Source organism: Tachyglossus aculeatus, chromosome 16, assembly GCF_015852505.1.
Source record: "Tachyglossus aculeatus isolate mTacAcu1 chromosome 16, mTacAcu1.pri, whole genome shotgun sequence".
Lineage (NCBI taxonomy): Eukaryota > Metazoa > Chordata > Mammalia > Monotremata > Tachyglossidae > Tachyglossus > Tachyglossus aculeatus.
In genome coordinates, this window is record NC_052081.1 from 47,398,962 (window position 1) to 47,418,143 (window position 19,182).

Sequence of the window (19,182 nt, forward strand, 5' to 3'; positions counted from 1 at the left end):
GGATCGGAGGCCGGGAGCAGCCCTGGTGACTGCAGGAGCATGCGAGGGGAAGTCTGGGCATTGGGGGCCGGGACTGTGGTTCGAAGGGGCTGCTTGGAAATGGTCCAGCTGGCGTGCGCTACAGTCCCCATCTTGGGCAGGCCCCAGTGGGGCTGTCGTAGGAGCCTTGGTACTTGGGGGTGGTGGTGGAGATTGGGGCGGCCTGGGGCTGCTGGGGATGGAGGAGAAACAGTAATAATAATAATAATGGCATTTATTAAGTGCTTACTATGTGCAAAGCACTGTTCTAAGCACTGGGGAGGCTACAAGGTGATCACGTTGTCCCCCCGGGGGGCTCACAGTCTTAATCCCCATTTTCCAGATGAAGGAACTGAGGCCCAGAGAAGTTAAGTGACTTGCCCAAAGTCACACAGCTGACAAGTGGCGGAGCCGGGATTCAAACCCATGACCTCTGACTCCAAAGCCCGGGCTCTTTCCACTGAGCCACTCTGCTTCTCTAGCCACTCTCTAGGGTGGGTGGAACTCCCCTGTGGCTCACCTTGCCCCATAATCAGGGCCTCAGGGCCTCTGGACTGCAGGAGGGCTGTTTCAGATCAATCGATCAAGCAATCATATTTATTGAGCGCTTACTGTGTGCAGTAATTCACACATTGAATGAATGAATGAACATACAGAGACGGTCCCTACCCAACAGTGGGCTCAATCAATCAGTCAATCAATCAATCGTATTTATTGAGCTCTTACTGTGTGCAGAGCACTGGACTGAGCGTTTGGGAAGGCCAAGTTGGCAACATCTAGAGACGGTCCCTACCCAACAGCGGGCTCACAGTCTAGAAGGGGGAGACGGAGAACAAAACACATCAACAAAATAAAATAAATAGAATAGATAGGTACAAGTAAAATAAATAAATAAATGTCTAGAAGATTTATTGAGCGCTTACCACGTGCAGAGCACTGTACCAAGTGCTTGGGAGAGTACGATGTAGCGGAGACATTCCCTGCCCACAATGAGCTTACAGCCTAGAGGGAGCTTAGAAGCCAAGTCCTCCTGATTCTCAGATCCGTGCTCCAGCCATTAAGCCTGATGGGTGAGCCCACTGTTGGGTAGGGACCGTCTCTATATGTTTCCAACTTGTACTTCCTAAGCGCTTAGTACAGTGCTCTGCACACAGTAAGTGCTCAATAAATACGATTGATTGATTGACCCAGGCCCAGGGCTGTAGCCCTCTTGAACGGTTCTCCCTCAGGCAGGGCTGGCTTGTCCTTGAGAGAAGCAGCATGGCTCAGTGGAAAGAGCCCAGGCTTTGGAGTCAGAGGTCATGGGTTCAAATCCCGGCTCCGCCGATTCTCAGCTGGGTGACTTTGGGCAAGTCACTTCACTTCTCTGGGCCTCAGTTCCCTCATCTGGAAAATGGGGATGAAGACTGTGAGCCCTCTGTGGAACAACCTGATCACCTTGTAACCTCCCCAGGGCTTAGAACAGTGCTTAGGGACTGTCTCTATGTGTTGCTGACTTGTACTTCCCAAGCGCTTAGTACAGTGCTCTGCACACAGTAAGCGCTCAATAAGTACGATTGATTGATAGTAAGCACTTAATAAATGCCATCATAATTATTATTATTATTATTATTGTCCCCTGGGCCCCTAGCCATCTGCCACCCGACTCCCACCTCAAGCTGGGCCTCGAAGATTCCTGGGAACTTCCATCTCTCCCATCTCCGCCGGCCCCCACGGGCGGTTTCCGCCCAAGAAATCCAGCTCCTCTAGGCTTCGACCGACGGCAAGGCTTTCCAAGCGCTGGTCCACCTTCCGGCTTTAGAAATCGATCAATCAATCAATCAATCGTATTTATTGAGCGCTTACTGTGTGCAGAGCCCTGTACTAAGCGCTTGGGAAGTCCAAGTTGGCAACATATAGAGACAGTCCCTACCCAACAGTGGGCTCACAGTCGTTTTGCCCTGTGCCAGGGACGGATTAAATCTTCCGGCTGGTGGGCGGGGGAGCTGCTCCGGGGAGCCGACGGACCGTGCCGTTGGACGGGACTCCGGAGAAGCAGCGTGGCCTAGTGGGTAGAGCAGGGGGCTGGGAGTCAGAAGGACCCGGGTTCTAATCCCGGCTCCTCCCCTCGTCTGCTGTGTGGCCTTGGGCAAGTCGTTGGGCAGGGACCGTCTCTATATGTTGCCAACTTGTACTTCCCAAGTGCTTAGTCCAGTGCTCTGCACGCAGTAAGCGCTCAATAAATACGATTGAGAAGCAGCGTGGCTCAGTGGAAAGAGCGCGGGCTTTGGAGTCAGAGGTCATGGGTTCAAATCCCGCCTCCGCCACTTGTCAGCTGTGTGACTTTGGGCAAGTCACTTCACTTCTCTGGGCCTCAGTTCCCTCATCTGTAAAAGGGGGTTTGAGACTGTGAGCCCCCCGTGGGACAACCGGGGCACTTTGTAACCTCCCCAGCGCTTAGAACAGTGCTTTGCACATAGTAAGTGCTTAATAAATGCCATCAATATATATATCTATATATATATATACATTAACTTGTCAGCTCCTAGGTTACCTCTTCTGTAAAATGGAGATTAAGACTGTAATCCCCATGTGGGACGGGGACTGTGTCCAGCCTGATAGAGAAGCAGCGTGGCTCAACGGAAAGAACACGGGCTGTGGAAGCAGAGGTCATGGGTTCAAATCCCGGCTCCGCCAATTATCAGCTGTGTGACTTCACTTCTCTGGGCCTCAGTGACCTCATCTGTCAAATGGGGATGAGGACGGTGAGCCCCCCGTGGGACAACCTGATCACCTTGTAGCCTCCCCAGCGCTTAGAACAGTGCTTTGCATATAGTAAGCGCTTAATAAATGCCATCATTATTATTATTATCTTGAATCTACCCCATGGCTTAGTGCAGTGCTTGGCACGTACTAAGCGCTTAAACAATACCATTAAAAGAAAAAATCCGTGAGAACAGGAAATCTAAGGAGGAAGGAACCGTGGCTAGCTCCACCACTTACCTGCTGCATGAGCTTGGGCAAGTCACTTCACTTCTCTGTGACTCGGTTCTCCTCTTCTCCTTCCTCCTTAGACTGGGAGCCCTTGCAGGACAGAGACTGGGTCCGACCAGCTTAATTTTCAGGGGTTTAGAACAGTGTTTGCACATAGTTTGCACAAGCGCTTCGTACAGTGCTCTGCACGTAGTAAGCGCTCAATAAATACGATTGATGATAGTGAGGAGCTAAAAACAGCTTTTTAAAAAACAAATCCTGGAGAACAGGAAGTCTGAGCATCTGCTGCCCTGCCCATCTCCCTGAGGAAGCGGCGACGGCTCCTCCGATCCTGTGGGATTCCCGTTCCCCACCGAGGCAGGAGGTTGGAGGCCGGGCGGCTCGACGGGAAGCGGTTGTTTCCAGGGCGGGTTCGCTTGGATCCCTCTGGACGTCCTTGGCTCCTAACTACGTTTCAGGGGACGGAGTTTGGCCAAAGTCTGTGGGAGCTACAGGAGGCTAAACCCTGAAACCAAACGTCATCAATCGTATTTATTGAGCGCTTACTGTGTGCAGAGCACTGTACTAAGCGCTTGGGAAGTACAAGTTGGCAACATATAGAGACAGTCCCTACCCAATAGTGGGCTCACATTCTAAAAACATGGCACACTGGAGGAGTAGCGTGGCCTTGCAGAAAGAGCACAGGCCTGGGAATATGTTGCCAATTTGTACTTCCCAAGCGCTTAGTACAGTGCTCTGCACACAGTAAGCGCTCAATAAATAGAGCACTTCTAGACTGTGAGCCTGCTGTTGGGTAGGGACCGTCTCTACGTGTTGCCAACTTGTACTTACCAAGCGCTTAGTACAGTGCTCTGCACACAGTAAGTGCTCAATAAATACGATTGATGATGATGATGAATCGGAGGATCTGGGCTCTAATTCCGACTCCACCTGCGTGACGAGTCAAGTTACTTTTCTGCGACCGTTCTTCTGCCCTTCCTCCTACTTAAACTTTTAGACTGTGAGCCCACTGTTGGGTAGGGACTGTCTCTATATGTTGCCAACTTGTGCTTCCCAAGCGCTTAGTACAGTGCTCTGCACACAGCAAGCGCTCAATAAATACGGTTGATTGATTGATGGATTAAACTGTGAGCCCCATTTTGGACAGGGACTGTGTCCAACCCAATTAATTTGTATCTACCCCGGTGTTTAGAGCAGCGTTTGATGCGTAGTAAGCACTTAACAAATACCGTTAAAAAAGGGGAGGACCCGGGAAGAGCAGTTAACTCAAGGGATAGAAAATAGCCAAGCGCTTAGTACAGTGCTTTTGCACGCAGTAAGCGCTCAATAAATTCATTCATTCAGTCGTATTTATTGAGCGCTTACTGTGTGCAGAGCACTGTACTAAGCGCTTGGGAAGTACAAGTTGGCAACATAAAGAGATGGTCCCTACCCAAAAGTGGGCTCACAGTCTAGAATAAATACGATTGAATGAATGAAAATAGCCCCATCCAGTCCCCTGCCTCTGTGCCCCAGCCCAAGCACAGAGCCCGGGTCTGAGAGTCAGGTCATGGGTTCAAATCCCGGCTCCGCCAATTGTCAGCTGTGTGACTTTGGGCAAGTCACTTCCCTTCTCTGGGCCTCAGTTCCCTTATCTGTCAAATGGGGATGAAGACTGTGAGCCCCACGTGGGACCACCCGATCACCTTGCAACCTCCCCAGCGCTTAGAGCAGTGCTTTGCACATAGTAAGCGCTTAATAAATGCCATCATCATTATTATTATTCTAATCCCGACTCCACCACTTGTCTGCTGTGTGATCTTGGGCAAGTCACTTTGCTGCTCTGTGCCTCAGTTACCTCATCTGTAAAATAGGGATTGAGGCTGCGAGCCCCACAGAAGACAGGGACTGTGTCCAACTCGATTTGTTTATGCCCACCCCAGGGCTTAGTACACTGCCTGGCACGTACTAAGCACCTAACAAATGCCGCTATTATTATTATTATTACTCTAATATCTCCACAGGCCAGAAGAGAAGACTGGTTTAGCAGGGTGAAGTCGGTCCCGACTAGCTCGCTTTGTTCTTCCCTTCTCCCAGCTACACGGCACTTATGTATGTATCTGTAATTTATTGATTTATATTGATATCTGTCTTCCCCCCCACCCCCCCACCAGACTGTACGCTCGTTATGGGCAGGGAATGTGTCTGTTTATTGTTGTGCTCTCCCAAGCGTTTAGTACAGTGCTCTGCACACAGTAAGCGCTCAATACATACAATTGAAGGAATGAATGGCGGGGGCAGCGGGGTCACTTGGGGCTCACTCCCATTCCCTCCTCCGCTACCCTCCCCATGGCAGAGAGACGCATGGATGTCATACATCTCTATAGCAACAAGTCCCACTTGATTCCCGTCGCTTGGCTCCCAACTCACGCCCCCACGGCCTGGCGGACGGGGGTGGGGTGATTGTGTGTGCACACTCGTGTGTGTGTGTGTGCGTGCGTGTGAATAGATTATTTTTTTAGTCAGGGTAAATACAAAAACTGTAGGAGAGGAACACATTGCCATCTGCCTTGGAGAGACCAAAGGTGGATGATGGACGGGCTCCGCCAGCTTCCCACCTCACGTTGTAAAGCCGCATAATGAAAATAATGGCATTTATTAAGCGCTTACTATGTGCAAAGCACTGTTCTAAGCGCTGGGGAGGTTACAAGGTGATCACGTTGTCCCGCGGGGGGCTCACAGTCTTAATCCCCATTTTACAGATGAGGGAACTGAGGCCCAGAGAAGTGAAGTGACTTGCCCAAAGTCACACAGCTGACACGTGGCGGAGCCGGGATTCGAGCCCATGACCTCTGACTCCAAAGCCCGGGCTCTTTCCACTGCGCCACGCTGCTTCTCTAATGAGAATGAATGAGAATGGATGGATGAATCAATCGTATTTATTGAGAGCTTACTGTGTGCAGAGCACTGTACTAAGCACTTGGGAAGTCCAAGTTGGCAACATATAGAGACAGTCCCTACCCGACAGTGGGCTCACAGTCTAAAAGGGGGAGACAGAGAACAAAACCAAACATACTAACAAAATAAAATAAATAGAATAGATATGTACAAGTAAAATAAATAGAGTAATAAATATGTACAGACATATATACATATATACAGGTGCTGTGGGGAAGGGAAGGAGGTTGTTTGTACATATTTTTTACTCTATTTATTTATTTGTACATATTTTTTACTCTATTCATTTATTTATTTATTTTATTTGTACATATCTATTCTATTTATTTTATTTTGTTAGTATGTTTGGTTTTGTTCTCTGTCTCCCCCTTTTAGACTGTGAGCCCACTGTTGGGTAGGGACTGTCTCTATATGTTGCCAATTTGTACTTCCCAAGCGCTTAGTACAGTGCTTTGCACATAGTAAGTGCTCAATAAATACGATTGATGATGATGATGAGGTAAGATGCAGGGGATGGAGAGGGGGACGAGGGGGAGAGGAAGGAAGGGGCTCAGTCTGGGAAGGCCTCCTCCATTATTCATGAATGAATAATGATTGAGAATGATGAGTGAATGAATGAATAATGAACGAGTGAATGAATGAATAATGAACGAATAATAATAATAATAATAATAATAATAATGGTATTTGTTAAGCGCTTACTATGTGCAAAGCACTGTTCTAAGCGCTGGGGAGGTTACAAGGTGATCAGGTTGTCCCACCGGGGGCTCACAGTTTTAGTCCCCATTTTACAGATGAGGGAACTGAGGCACAGAGAAGTTAAGTGACTTGTCCAAAGTCACACAGCTGACAGTTGGTGGAGCCGGGATTTGAACCCATGACCTCTGACTCCAAATCCCGAATGAATAAGGAACGAATGAATGATAATGATTAGTGAATGAATGAATAATAAATGAATGAATATGAGTGAATGAGTGAGAATGAAAATGAATGAATGAATGAATGAATGAATGAATGAATTCTCTAAATGCGCCTCCGCTCCGCCAGGCTCTGCGCCCCCTGCAGGCCAGCGGGGGAGACGCCGCCTCCCGCGGCCCGGCCCGGCCCGGCCCAGCGGTGCGCATGCGCCCCTTTGCGCAAACAGCCCGCGGTCACGTGGACAAGGCACCGCCCTTCCCTCACGCAAATGGCGCTGAGTCCCTTCTCACCTCAGGGTCGCCTCAGGGAGCAAGGGGCATTCATTCATTCGGTCTGCTGTACTTATTGAGCGCTTACTGGGTGCAGGACACTGTACTAGGCGCTTGAGCAGGGTCCATCCTGTCATCCCACCATCCCATGTTTTGTCTGTCACCCCTTTCTAGCCTGTGAGCCCACTGTTGGGTAGGGACCGTCTCTACATGTTGCCAACTTGTACTTCCCAAGCGCTTAGTCCAGTGCTCTGCACACAGGAAGCGCTCAATAAATATGATTGAATGAATGAGTAATAATAATTTTGGTATCCCAAGCGCTTAGTATAGTGCTCTGCACACAGGAAGTGCTCAATAAATATGATTGAACGAATGAATGGATAATAATAATTTTGGTATCCCAAACGCTTAGTGTAGTGCTCTGCACACAGGAAGCGCTCAATAAATATGGTTGAACGAATGAATGAATGAATAATAATAATTTTTGTATCCCAAACGCTTAGTATAGTGCTCTGCACACAGGAAGCGCACAATAAATATGACTGAATGAATGAATGAGTGAATAATAATTTTGGTATCCCAAGTGCTTAGTATAGTGCTCTGCACACAGGAAGCGCTCAATAAATATGATTGAATGAATGAGTGAATAATAATTTTGGTATCCCAAGCGCTTAGTATAGTGCTCTGCACACAGGAAGCGCTCAATAAATATTGAATGAATGAATAATAATAATTCTGATATTTGTTAAGCACTATGTGCAAAGCACTTTTCTAAGCGCTGGGGAGGATACAAGGTGATCAGGTTGTCCCATGTGGGGCTCACAATCTTCATCCCCATTTTGCAGATGAGGTAACCGAGGCACAGAGAAGTGAAGCGACTTGCCCAAAGTCACACAGCTGACAAGCGGCGGAGCTGGGATTTGAACCCATTTGTTTTGACCTCTGACTCCCAAGCTGGGCCTCTTTCCACGGAGCCACGCTATCCTACAGGCGGGAAAGGAGGCCGGAGGGGAACCCACCATGTCTCCCCCCTCTAGTGTCTGTGGATAATAATAACAATAATAATAATAATAATAATAAAATAATAATAATAAAGGTATTTGTTGAGTGCTTACTATGTGCCAAGCAGTGTTCTAATTTTCTGGTGTAGATACAGGGTGATCCAGTTATCCCACGTGGGGCTCACAGTCTTCATACCAATTTTACAGATGAGGGAACTGAGGTCTAGAGAAGTGAAGTGACTTGCCCAAGGTCACACGGCTGACAGAGAAGCAGCGTGGCTCAGTGGAAAGAGCACGAGCTTTGGAGTCAGAGGTCATGGTTCAAATCCCCGCTCCACAATTGTCAGCTGTGTGACTTTGGGCAAGTCACTTCTCTGTGCCTCAGTTACCTCATCTGTAAAATGGGTATGAAGACTGTGAGCCCCCTGTGGGACAACCTGATCACCTTGCAATCTCCCCAGCGCTTAGAACAGTGCTTTGCACATAGTAAGCGCTTAACAAATGCCAACATTATTATTATTATTATTTGGACAAGTCACTTCTCTGTGCCTCAGTTACCTCATCTGTAAAATGGGGATGAAGACTGTGAGACCCCTGTGGGACAACCTGATCACCTTGTAACCTCCCCAGCGCTTAGAACAGTGCTTTGCACATACTAAGCGCTTAGTAAATGCCATCATTATTATTATTATTATAAGTGGCGGAGCTGGGATTAGAACCCACGACCTCTGACTCCTAAGTCCAGGCTCTTTCCACTAAGCCATGCTGCTTCCCTAATCAGGAGCCCAGGCCGGATTCAGAGTAGCCTTGCAGGTAGGCCCCTTGTACTTCCCAAGCGCTTAGCACAGTGCTCTGCACACAGTAAGCGCTCAATAAATACGATTGAATGAATGAAACCTCCTCCTTTCCTTTCTCCTTCCTTCCTCCTTTCCCTTCTCCTTCCCTTCTCCTTTCCTCCTCCTTCCCCATCTCCTTTCCCATCTCCTTTCCTCCTCCTTTCCCATCTCCTTTCCTCCTCCTTTCCCATCTCCTTTCCTCCTTTCCCATCTCCTTTCCTCCTCTTTTCCCATCTCCTTCCCTCCTCCTTTCCCATCTTCTTTCCTCCTCCTTTCCCATCTCCTTTCCTCCTCCTTTCCCATCTCCTTTCCTCCTCCTTTCCCATCTCCTTTCCTCCTCTTTTCCCTTTTCCTTTCCTCCTCCTTTCCCATCTCCTTTCCTCCTCCTTTCCCATCTCTTTTAGACTGTGAGCCCACTGTTGGGTAGGGACTGTCTCTATATGTTGCCAACTTGTACTTCCCAAGCGCTTAGTACAGTGCTCTGCACACAGTAAGCGCTCAATAAATACGATTGATGATGATGATGATGATGAAACCACCAGCCCATAGAGATTTTCACTAGCCCGTGATCCCCCCACAAAGCCCTGGCAAAGGGGCGTCCATCAGTCTCGTCCCACGGAAGCGGAAGGACCGACTGGTTTCTGGCACAGAGTCTTGTCAAATCAAGGCCTGGTTTGTTTTGAGCCCGGTCTAATTTGTTGCAGGTTGTGAACTCAGTAATAATAATAATAATAATAATGGCATTTATAATAATGCAATAATAATGATGGCGTTCGTTAAGCGCTTACTATATGCCGAGCACTCAGTATCCTCTTTCCCCCTCTCCTCACCCTCACTGACTCCAAGAGGAGGATAAGATCGTTCATTCGTTCATTCAGTCGTATTTATTGAGCGCTTACTGTGTGCAGAGCACTGTACTAAGCGCTTGGGAAGTACAAATCGGCAACAGATAGAGACGGTCCCTACCCCACAACGGGTTCACAGTCGAGAAGGGGGAGACGGACAACAAAACAAAACACGGAGACGGGTGTCAAAATCGTCGGAACAAATAGGATGATAGCTATATGCCCATCATTAACAAAAGCAATAGAATAGTAAATATTTACGAGTAAAATAGAGTAATAAATCTGTACAAATATATAAAAGTGTTGTGGGGAGGGGAAGGAGGTAGGGCGGGGGGGATCCCCGTATAATCCCGTAGAGCCCAAAACGTCTCTCCGGCTGAAAGGGCCCCAGAACTGGGAGTTGAACAGCGACTGCTCTGCCGTGCGTCGCCGAATGCCTTCCACAGGCTCTTATCCCAAGAAATCCGTGGCTACAGCTCGTTAAATTTAATTAAAGTGATTTAATTAAAATCTTAGTAAAAGAGCAGAGGAGGAGAGGCAACGAGAAGCGGAGGCGAGGGAAAAAGATGCAGCGGAGGAGCGTGAAAGAAGGGCGGGCCCTCCTAGGAGCTGCGTGAGAAGGTGGGAGCTGTAGAGGATCAACATCATCATCATCAATCGTATTTATTGAGCGCTTACTATGTGCAGAGCACTGTACTAAGCGCTTGGGAAGTACAAATTGGCAACATATAGAGACAGTCCCTACCCAACAGTGGGCTCACAGTCTAAAAGGGGGAGACAGAGAACAAAACCAAACATACTAACAAAATAAAATAAATAGAATAGATATGTACAAGTAAAATAAATAAATAGAGTAAAAAATATGTACAAACATATATACATATATACAGGTGCTGTGGGGAAGGGAAGGAGGTAAGATGGGGGGATGGAGAGGGGGACGAGGGGGAGAGGAAGGAAGGGGCTCAGTCTGGGAAGGCCTCCTGGAGGAGGTGAGCTCTCAGTAGGGCCTTGAAGGGAGGAAGAGAGTTAGAGGATCAGTGAGTCGTGTTTATTGAGCGCTTCCTATGCGCAGAGCACTGTAGTAAGCGCTTGGGAGAGTCCTAAGTGCTCGTTCTCGCCTGTCCCGCCGTCGACCCACGTCCTACCTCTGACCCGGAATGCCCTCTCTCCACACATCCCCCAAATTAGCTCTCTCCCTTTTCATTCATTCATTCATTCAATCGTATTTATTGAGCGCTTACTGTGTGCAGAGCACTGGACTAAGCGCTTGGGAAGTCCAAGTTGGCAACAGATAGAGACGGTCCCTACCCAACAACGGGCTCACAGTCTAGAAGTACATACACACATGTACTTGATGAGTGCATACTGTATATAGAGCACTGTACTAAGGGAACAGGAGAGTACAGTACAATTAAATTGGTAGACATATTCCCTGCCCACAAGGAACCTACAGACTAAAGGGGAATATAGACATTAAAATAACTGATTAATCATTTCATTAATTCTATTTATTAAGTGCTTACTGTGGGCCTAGCACTGTATTAAGTGCTTGGGAGAGCACAATATAACAGAGTTGGTAAGTGCATTCCCTGTCCATAGTGAGCTTATAGTCTAGAGGAGGATAAATGGATTAATACAAATATATACTGAAAACTCACCTCCTCCAGGAGGCCTTCCCAGACTGAGCCCCCTTTTTCCTCTCCTCCTCCTCCTCCCCTCCCCATCACCCCCACTCCCTCCCTCTGCCTTCCCCCCTTCCCCTCCCCACAGCACTTGAGTATATTTGTACATATTTATTACTCTATTTAATTTATTAATGATGCATATATATCTATAATTCTATTTATTTTGATGATATTGACACCCGTCCACTTGCTCTGTTTTGCTGTCTGTCTCCCACTTCTAGACTGTGAGCCCCTTGTTGGGTAGGGACTGTCTCTCTATATTGCTGAATTGTACTTTCCAAGCACTTAGTACAGTGCTCTGCACACAGTAATCGACCAATCAATCAATCAATCGTATTTATTGAGCGCTTACTGTGTGCAGAGCACTGGACTAAGCGCTTGGGAAGTCCGAGTTGGCAACATATAGAGACGGTCCCTACCCAACAGTGGGCTCGCAGTCTAGAAGTAAGTCTAGAAGTAAGCGCTCAATAAATACGATTGAATGAATGAATGAAAGCGACTTCACTTCTCTGTGCCTCAGTTCCCTCATCTGTAAAATGGGGATCAAGACTGTAAACCCCAAGTGGGACAACTTGATAAACTTGTATCTATCCCAGCGCTTAGAACAGCACGTGGCACATAGTGCTTAACAAATACCATTATTATTATTATAAATAATAATAATAATCCCAATCAACTAATCAATCAATGGTGTTTATTGAGCACTTGCTGTGTGCAGAGCACTTTACTAAGCACTTGGAAGAGGACGATAGAACAGAGTCGGCGGACATCTTCCCTGCCCACAAAGAGCTTACAGTCTAGAGGGGGAGACATTGATATAAACGAATTAATTACAGATATGAACATGAGGTTGGGGGAAGGGTGAAATCCCGGCACCCACCAACAACATTTTTATTTTTTTGAATGATACTTGTTAACCACTTATTATGTGCCAGCCACTGTACTAAGCGCTGAGGAAGCTACAAGACCACCAGACTGGACACATGGGACTCCCAATCTACCTGTCTGCCCTGTGACTTTGGGCAGGTCACCTAACTTCTCCGGACCTCGGTTTCCTCATCTATGAAATGGAGATTTAACACCAGCTCTCCTTGCCAGTCATGGGTTCAAATCCCGGCTCTGCCAATTATCAGCTGTGTGACTTTGGGCAAGTCATTTAACTTCTCTGGGCCTCAGTTCCCTCATCTGTAAAATGGGGATTAAGACTGTGAGCCCCCCGTGGGACAACCTGATCACCTTGTAACCTCCCCAGCGCTTAGAAAAGTGTTTTGCACATAGTAAGTGCTTATTATTATTATTATTATTGTATTATTATAATAATGATATTATTACTATCATTATTATTATTCCCCATTATAATATTATTATAATAATGATATTATTATCATTATCATTATTATATTATTATAATAATGATATTATTATCATCATCATTATTCCCCATTATAATATTATAACATTATAATAATGATATTATTATTATTATTATTATTCCCCCTTAAAATGTGAGCCCTGCACAGGACAGGGACTGAGTCCAACCTGATAATAATATTATCAGTATTATTATTGGCATACCCTAAGTGCTCAACAAACACCACAATTATTATTTTCACAGCACATACGCATATACCTGTAATTTATTTATTGATTTATATGAATGTCTGTCTCTCCCTCTAGACTGAGCTCGTTGTGGGCAGGGAACGTGTCTGTTTGTTGTTGCAGTGTACTGTCCCAAGAGCTTAATAATAATAATAATAATAATAATGGCATTTATTAAGCGCTTACTATGTGCAAATCACTGTTCTAAGCGCTGGGGAGGTTACAAGGTGATCAGGTTGTCCCACGGGGGGCTCACACTCTTCATCAGTGTTTTGCACATAGTAAGCGCTCAATAAATATGATTTAATGCATATTACCATTATTATTAATAATAATAATAATATCAATAATAATGCTACCAGCCTTCCTTCCCTTTCTTCCTTTCTCCTTGGAGCTGGCCGGATGCTAATCTGATTTCCTCATGCTATCATTATTATTATTATTAATCTGATTTCCTCCCCACAGCATACTCGATTCCCCCAGGAATGGAGGCTGTGAGCTCAACTCCAACCCTGGAGTTGCTTGGCCGTGTTGCAGAAGGGGTGGCGTCGATTGCGGTCACGATCTCTAATAATAATAATTGTGGTATTTATTAAGCACTTACTAAGTTCCAGGCTCTACCACCGAGGTTTCGCTCAGCTGCAGCGTGGCTCAGGGGAAAGAGCCCGGGCTTTGGAGTCAGAGGTCATGGGTTCAAATCCCGGCTCCGCCAACTGTCAGCTGTGTGACTTTGGGCAAGTCACTTCACTTCTTTGGGCCTCAGTTACCTCATCTGTAAAATGGGGATTAAGACCATCTTGTAGGAGAAGCAGCGTGGCTCAATGGAACGAGCGCGGCTTTGGAGTCAGAGGTCATGGGTTCAAATGCCGGTTCCGCCAATTGTCAGCTGGGTGACTTTGGGCGAGTCACTTCACTTCTCTGGGCCTCAGTGACCTCATCTGTAAAATGGGGATTAAGACCGTGAGCCCCCCGGGGGACAACCTGATCACCTTGTAACCTCCCCAGCTCTTAGAACAGTGCTTTGCACATAGTAAGCACTTAATAAATGCCATTATTATTATTATTGTAACCTCCCCAGCGCTTAGAACAGTGCTTTGCACATAGTAAGCGCTTTGGGCAAGTCACTTCATTTCTCTGGGCCTCAGTTACCTCACCTGTAAAATGGGGATTAAGACTGTGAGCCCCCCGAGGAACAAGCTGATCACCTTGTAACCTCCCCAGTGCTTAGAACAGTGCTTTGCACATAGTAAGTGCTTAATAAATGCCATTATTATTAATAATAAATGCTATTATTATTATTATTATGCATCCTCCAGGCCCTCAACAAACCTGCGGGGAAATCGGAGGATTAGAGGGAACCAGCGGGGCAGGCAAAGCATGGCGATATTTCCCAGTTCCAGTTTTTCAATTCCAGGTGGGATGGAGACTCCCCCCACACTCCCTCCAAGTACTTAACGACCACATCTTGTGTCGTTCAGGGCTGTTACTCTTCCTCACTGCCGCTCTCCCCATTTCACAGGTGAGGAAAGCAGTGTGGCGTAGTGGAAGGAGCACGGGTCCGGGCGTCAGCAGGTCGTGGGTTCTAATCCCGGCTCAACCACTTGCCTGCTGGGTGGCTCTGGGCAAGTCACTTCACTTCCCCGGGCCTCAGTTACCTCATCTGTAGAATGGGGATTAAGACTGCGAGCCCTATGCGGGACAGGGACTGTGTCCAAACTGAAAATAATAATAATAATCATAATGATGATGGCATTTATTAAGTGCTTACTATGTGCAAAGCACTGTTCTAAGCACTGGGGAGGTTACAAGGTGATCAGGTTGTCCCACGGGGGGCTCACCGTCTTAATCCCCATTTTCCAGATGAGGGAACTGAGGCCCAGAGAAGTGAAATGGCCCGCCCGAGGTCACACAGCTGACAATCGGCAGAGCCGGAATTTGAACCCATGACCGGGAAGGAGAACGGGTGTTAAATCTCCATTTTACAGATGAGGAGACTGAGGGCCGGAGAAGTGAGGTGACCTGCCCAAAGTCACAGGGCAGACGGGTAGATTGGGAGTCCCCTGTGGCCAATCTGATGATCTTATAGCCACCCACCCAGCGCTCAGTACAGTGCCTGGTATATAGTAAGCGCTTAACAGGTATCCTTCTGTTCTTCCTTCCAATTTCAGAGCCTGCCGAGGCAACCGTTTCCCGTCGACACGTCCCCCGCCGGCGGCTTCTGCAGGACTACCAAGGTGACACCCCCCTCTGTTCATCTCTGATGATGATGGCATTTGTTAAGCGCTTACTATGTGCAATCTCTGGACCACTACCAAGGTGACACCCCCCTCCATTCATCTCTGATGATGATGGCATTTGTTAAGCGCTTACTATGTGCAATCTCTGGACCACTTGTCCCCTCCCGCGTGGGACTCTGGGAAAATCCCTCCCTCTCTCCTGCCCACCTGAGCCTGCCAGAGTGTGAGGGTGTGTGTTAAAGAGAAGGGTTTGTGCTTGTGAGGGAGGTGGATGTGTGTGACAGAGAGAGTGTGTGTGTGTGTCAGAAGTTGTGTACGTGTAAGAGAGGGCACGGGTGGGACAGAGTGTGTGTATATCGAAGGATGTGTATGTGTGACAGGGTCTAGAAGAGAGTGTGGGACAGAGGGGGTGTGTGGATGTGTAAAAGTGTGTGTGTATATATACATGTTGGCATTTGTTAAGCGCTTACTATGTGCAAAGCACTGTTCTAAGCGCTTGGGGGGATACAAAGTGATCAGGTGGCCCCACGTGGGGCTCACAGTCTTAATCCCCATTTTACAGATGAGGTAACTGAGGCTCAGAGAAGTGAAGTGACTTGCCCAAGGTCACACAGCAGACACGTGGGAGAGCCGGGATTCGAACCCATGACCTTTGACCCCAAAGCCCGGGCTCTTTCCACTGAGCCACGTGTGTATGTGCGAAAGAGGGCGTGTGTGTAGGAGAGAGAGGAGTGCGTATGTGTTTGTGCGCGCACGATAATGAGCTCAGCTGAACCAAGGGGAACTTCAAAAAATGCTTCTCAAAGATTTGGAGACTCTTTTAGACTGTGAGCCCACTGTTGGGTAGGGACTGTATATGTTGCCAACTTGTACTTCCCAAGCGCTTAGTACAGTGCTCTGCACACAGTAAGCGCTCAATAAATACGATTGATGATGATGATGATGATGATTTGGAACATAACCTATCTTGAGCGACATGAAGCTGGATTCCCCTTGCCCTAGTTTCCTCTCCCGGCCTTCTTTCGAAATGGCACCGTGGGAGGGAAAAGTGAGGGAGACCCGCCTTGGAGAGGGTTTGCCGTCCATCCGAGGTATTTATCGAGCACTTACTGGGGGTAGAGCACTGTAGTAAATGCTCGGGAGAGTACAATACCTTCTTGGGTTATGCACATCGAGTGTCTTAAAAAAATCTTTCCCTCAGGGACCAGGATCTCAATGGACCGAGACCAAGGTTTCAATTTGCCTGTTAAAAACCCGCAGCGTGTTCCCATTCTGTCTCGTATTTGCATTCGGGTCACTGCACTCTCTTACTTCTTCCCGTACGACTTTCCTTTAGTGGCTCGTTCCACTCTCCTCGAGGCTGGGGATTTGCCCATCGGTCCCGCACTTGGCACGCAGTAAATGCTCAGAGACGCCGCATAGCCATTTGTCTGCTGTGTGACCTTGGGCAAATCGCTTCACTTCTCTGAACCTCAGTTCCCTCATCAGCAAAATGGGGATTCGATCCCTGTTTTTCCTCCAGCCTAGGCCGTGAGCCTCGCGTGGGACTTGCTTATCTGGTTACGTTGTCCACATCTGTAAAGTTGGGGGAAATTAAATCCTACTCCCTCCTACCTAGACTTTGAGCCCCAAGTGGGTTAGGGACTGTGCCCAAACCGATAACCTTGTAATAATAATAATGGTGGTATTCACTAAACGCTTGCACTTTGAGCCCCAAGTGGGTTAGGGACTGTGCCCAAACCGATAACCTTGTAATAATAATAATGGTGGTATTGACTAAACGCTTGCTATATGCCAGGTGCTGTACTAAGTGCCGGGACGGATACAAGCAAATCGTGTTGTCCCAGGTGGGGCTCACAGTCTCAATCCCCATTTTACAGATGAGGTAACTGAGGTACGGAGAGTGAAGCGACTTGCCCAAGGTCACCCAGCAGACAAGTGGCGGAGCCGGGATTAGAACCCATGACCTTCCGAGTCCCAGGCCCGTGCTCTATCCTCTACGTCATGCCGCTTCTCATTCTAACCCCGGCTCTGTCCCTTATCAGCTGTGTCGCTTTGGGCAAGTCACTTCACTTCTCTGTGCCTCAGTCACCTCATCTGTAAAATGGGGATGAAGACTGTGAGCCCCACGTGGGACAATCTGATCACCTTGTATCCCCCCAGTGCTTAGAACCATGCTCGGCACATAGTAAGCTCTTAACAAATACCATCATCATCATCATTATTATTATTATTATCATCATCATCATCATCATCATCATTATTATTATTATTATTATTATTCTACCCCAGTGCTTAGAACAGTGCTTGGCACCTAGTAAGCACTTAATATTAGCATTATTATTAATATTAGCAGGAAACGTCCACTACTTCCGTTGTATTGTACTCTCCCGAGCACTCAGTACAGTGCTGTGCATGTCGTAAGCGCTCAATAAATGAACTGAGGCCCAGAGGAGTGAAGTAACTTGCCCGCGGTCACACAGCAGACAAGTGGCGGGGCCGGGATGGGAACCCAGGACCTTCTGGCCCCCAGACCCGGGCTCTAACCATTGAAGCTTTTAGACTGTGAGCCCTTGTTGGGTAGGGACTGTCTCTATATGTTGCCAATTTGTACTTCCCAAGCGCTTAGTACAGTGCCCTGCACACAGTAAGCCCTCAATAAATACGATTGATTGATTGATTGATTGATTGATTGATTGATTGAACCACGCTACTTCTCAGTTCCCTTCGGTTCCAAATGAACGGAATGAACCCCTCGCCTGAATCTCAGGTCGGCATCCAGCCCGGGCAGAGGCGTTATGATTATGGGTGATAATTTGCTTTTAGACCGCACAATTACCATTTACCTATAAATCCGTGCCCCCCGCCCTGCTCAAGCAAACCGGCGGAAGGCCCGGGAATTCTCCCCGGCGGCGCAGTGTACGCTGGGGTCGGAAAACTCAAGCCCCCACGCAAATACCATAATTAACCCAATTAAACCCCCTCAGTGTCTCTCTGGCCACCGTTGCGTAAAATGGAGGAGCGAGACTGTGAGCCCACTGTTGGGTAGGGACTGTCTCTATATGTTGCCAATTTGTACTTCCCAAGCGCTTAGTACAGTGCCCTGCACACAGTAAGCCCTCAATAAATACGATTGATTGATTGATTGATTGATTGATTGAACCACGCTACTTCTCAGTTCTCTTCGGTTCCAAATGAACGGAATGAACCCCTCGCCTGAATCTCAGGTCGGCATCCAGCCCAGGCAGAGGCGTTATGATTATGGGTAATAAATTGCTTTTAGACCGCACAATTACCATTTACCTATAAATCCGTGCCCCCCGCCCTGCTCAAGCAAACCGGTGGAAGGCCCGGGAATTCTCCCCGGCGGCACAGTGTACGCTGGGGTCGGGAAACTCAAGCCCCCACGCAAATACCATAATTAACCCAATTAAACCCCCTCAGCATCTCTCTGACCACCGTTGCGTAAAATGGAGGAGCGAGACTGTGAGCCCACTGTTGGGTAGGGACTGTCTCTATATGTTGCCAATTTGTACTTCCCAAGCGCTTAGTACAGTGCTCTGCACACAGTAAACGCTCAATAAATACGATTGATTGATTGATTGATTGATTAGAACAGTGCTCTGCACTTAGTAAGCGCTCAATAAATACGATTGATGATGATGATGATGAGTGTGTTTTCGCTCCCGAGGGTTTTCCCTTCCACGTGCCCGGAGCAGGCGAGGGCACGTTGGGGAATGATGAACGAGTGAGCGGTAAAGCTCTCTCCGCTCCCGTCTGCTCTTCCTGGCTGCAGTGTAGCCTAATGGGTAGATCCTGGGAGTCAGGAGGACCTGGGTTCTAATCCCGGCTCTGCCACTTGTT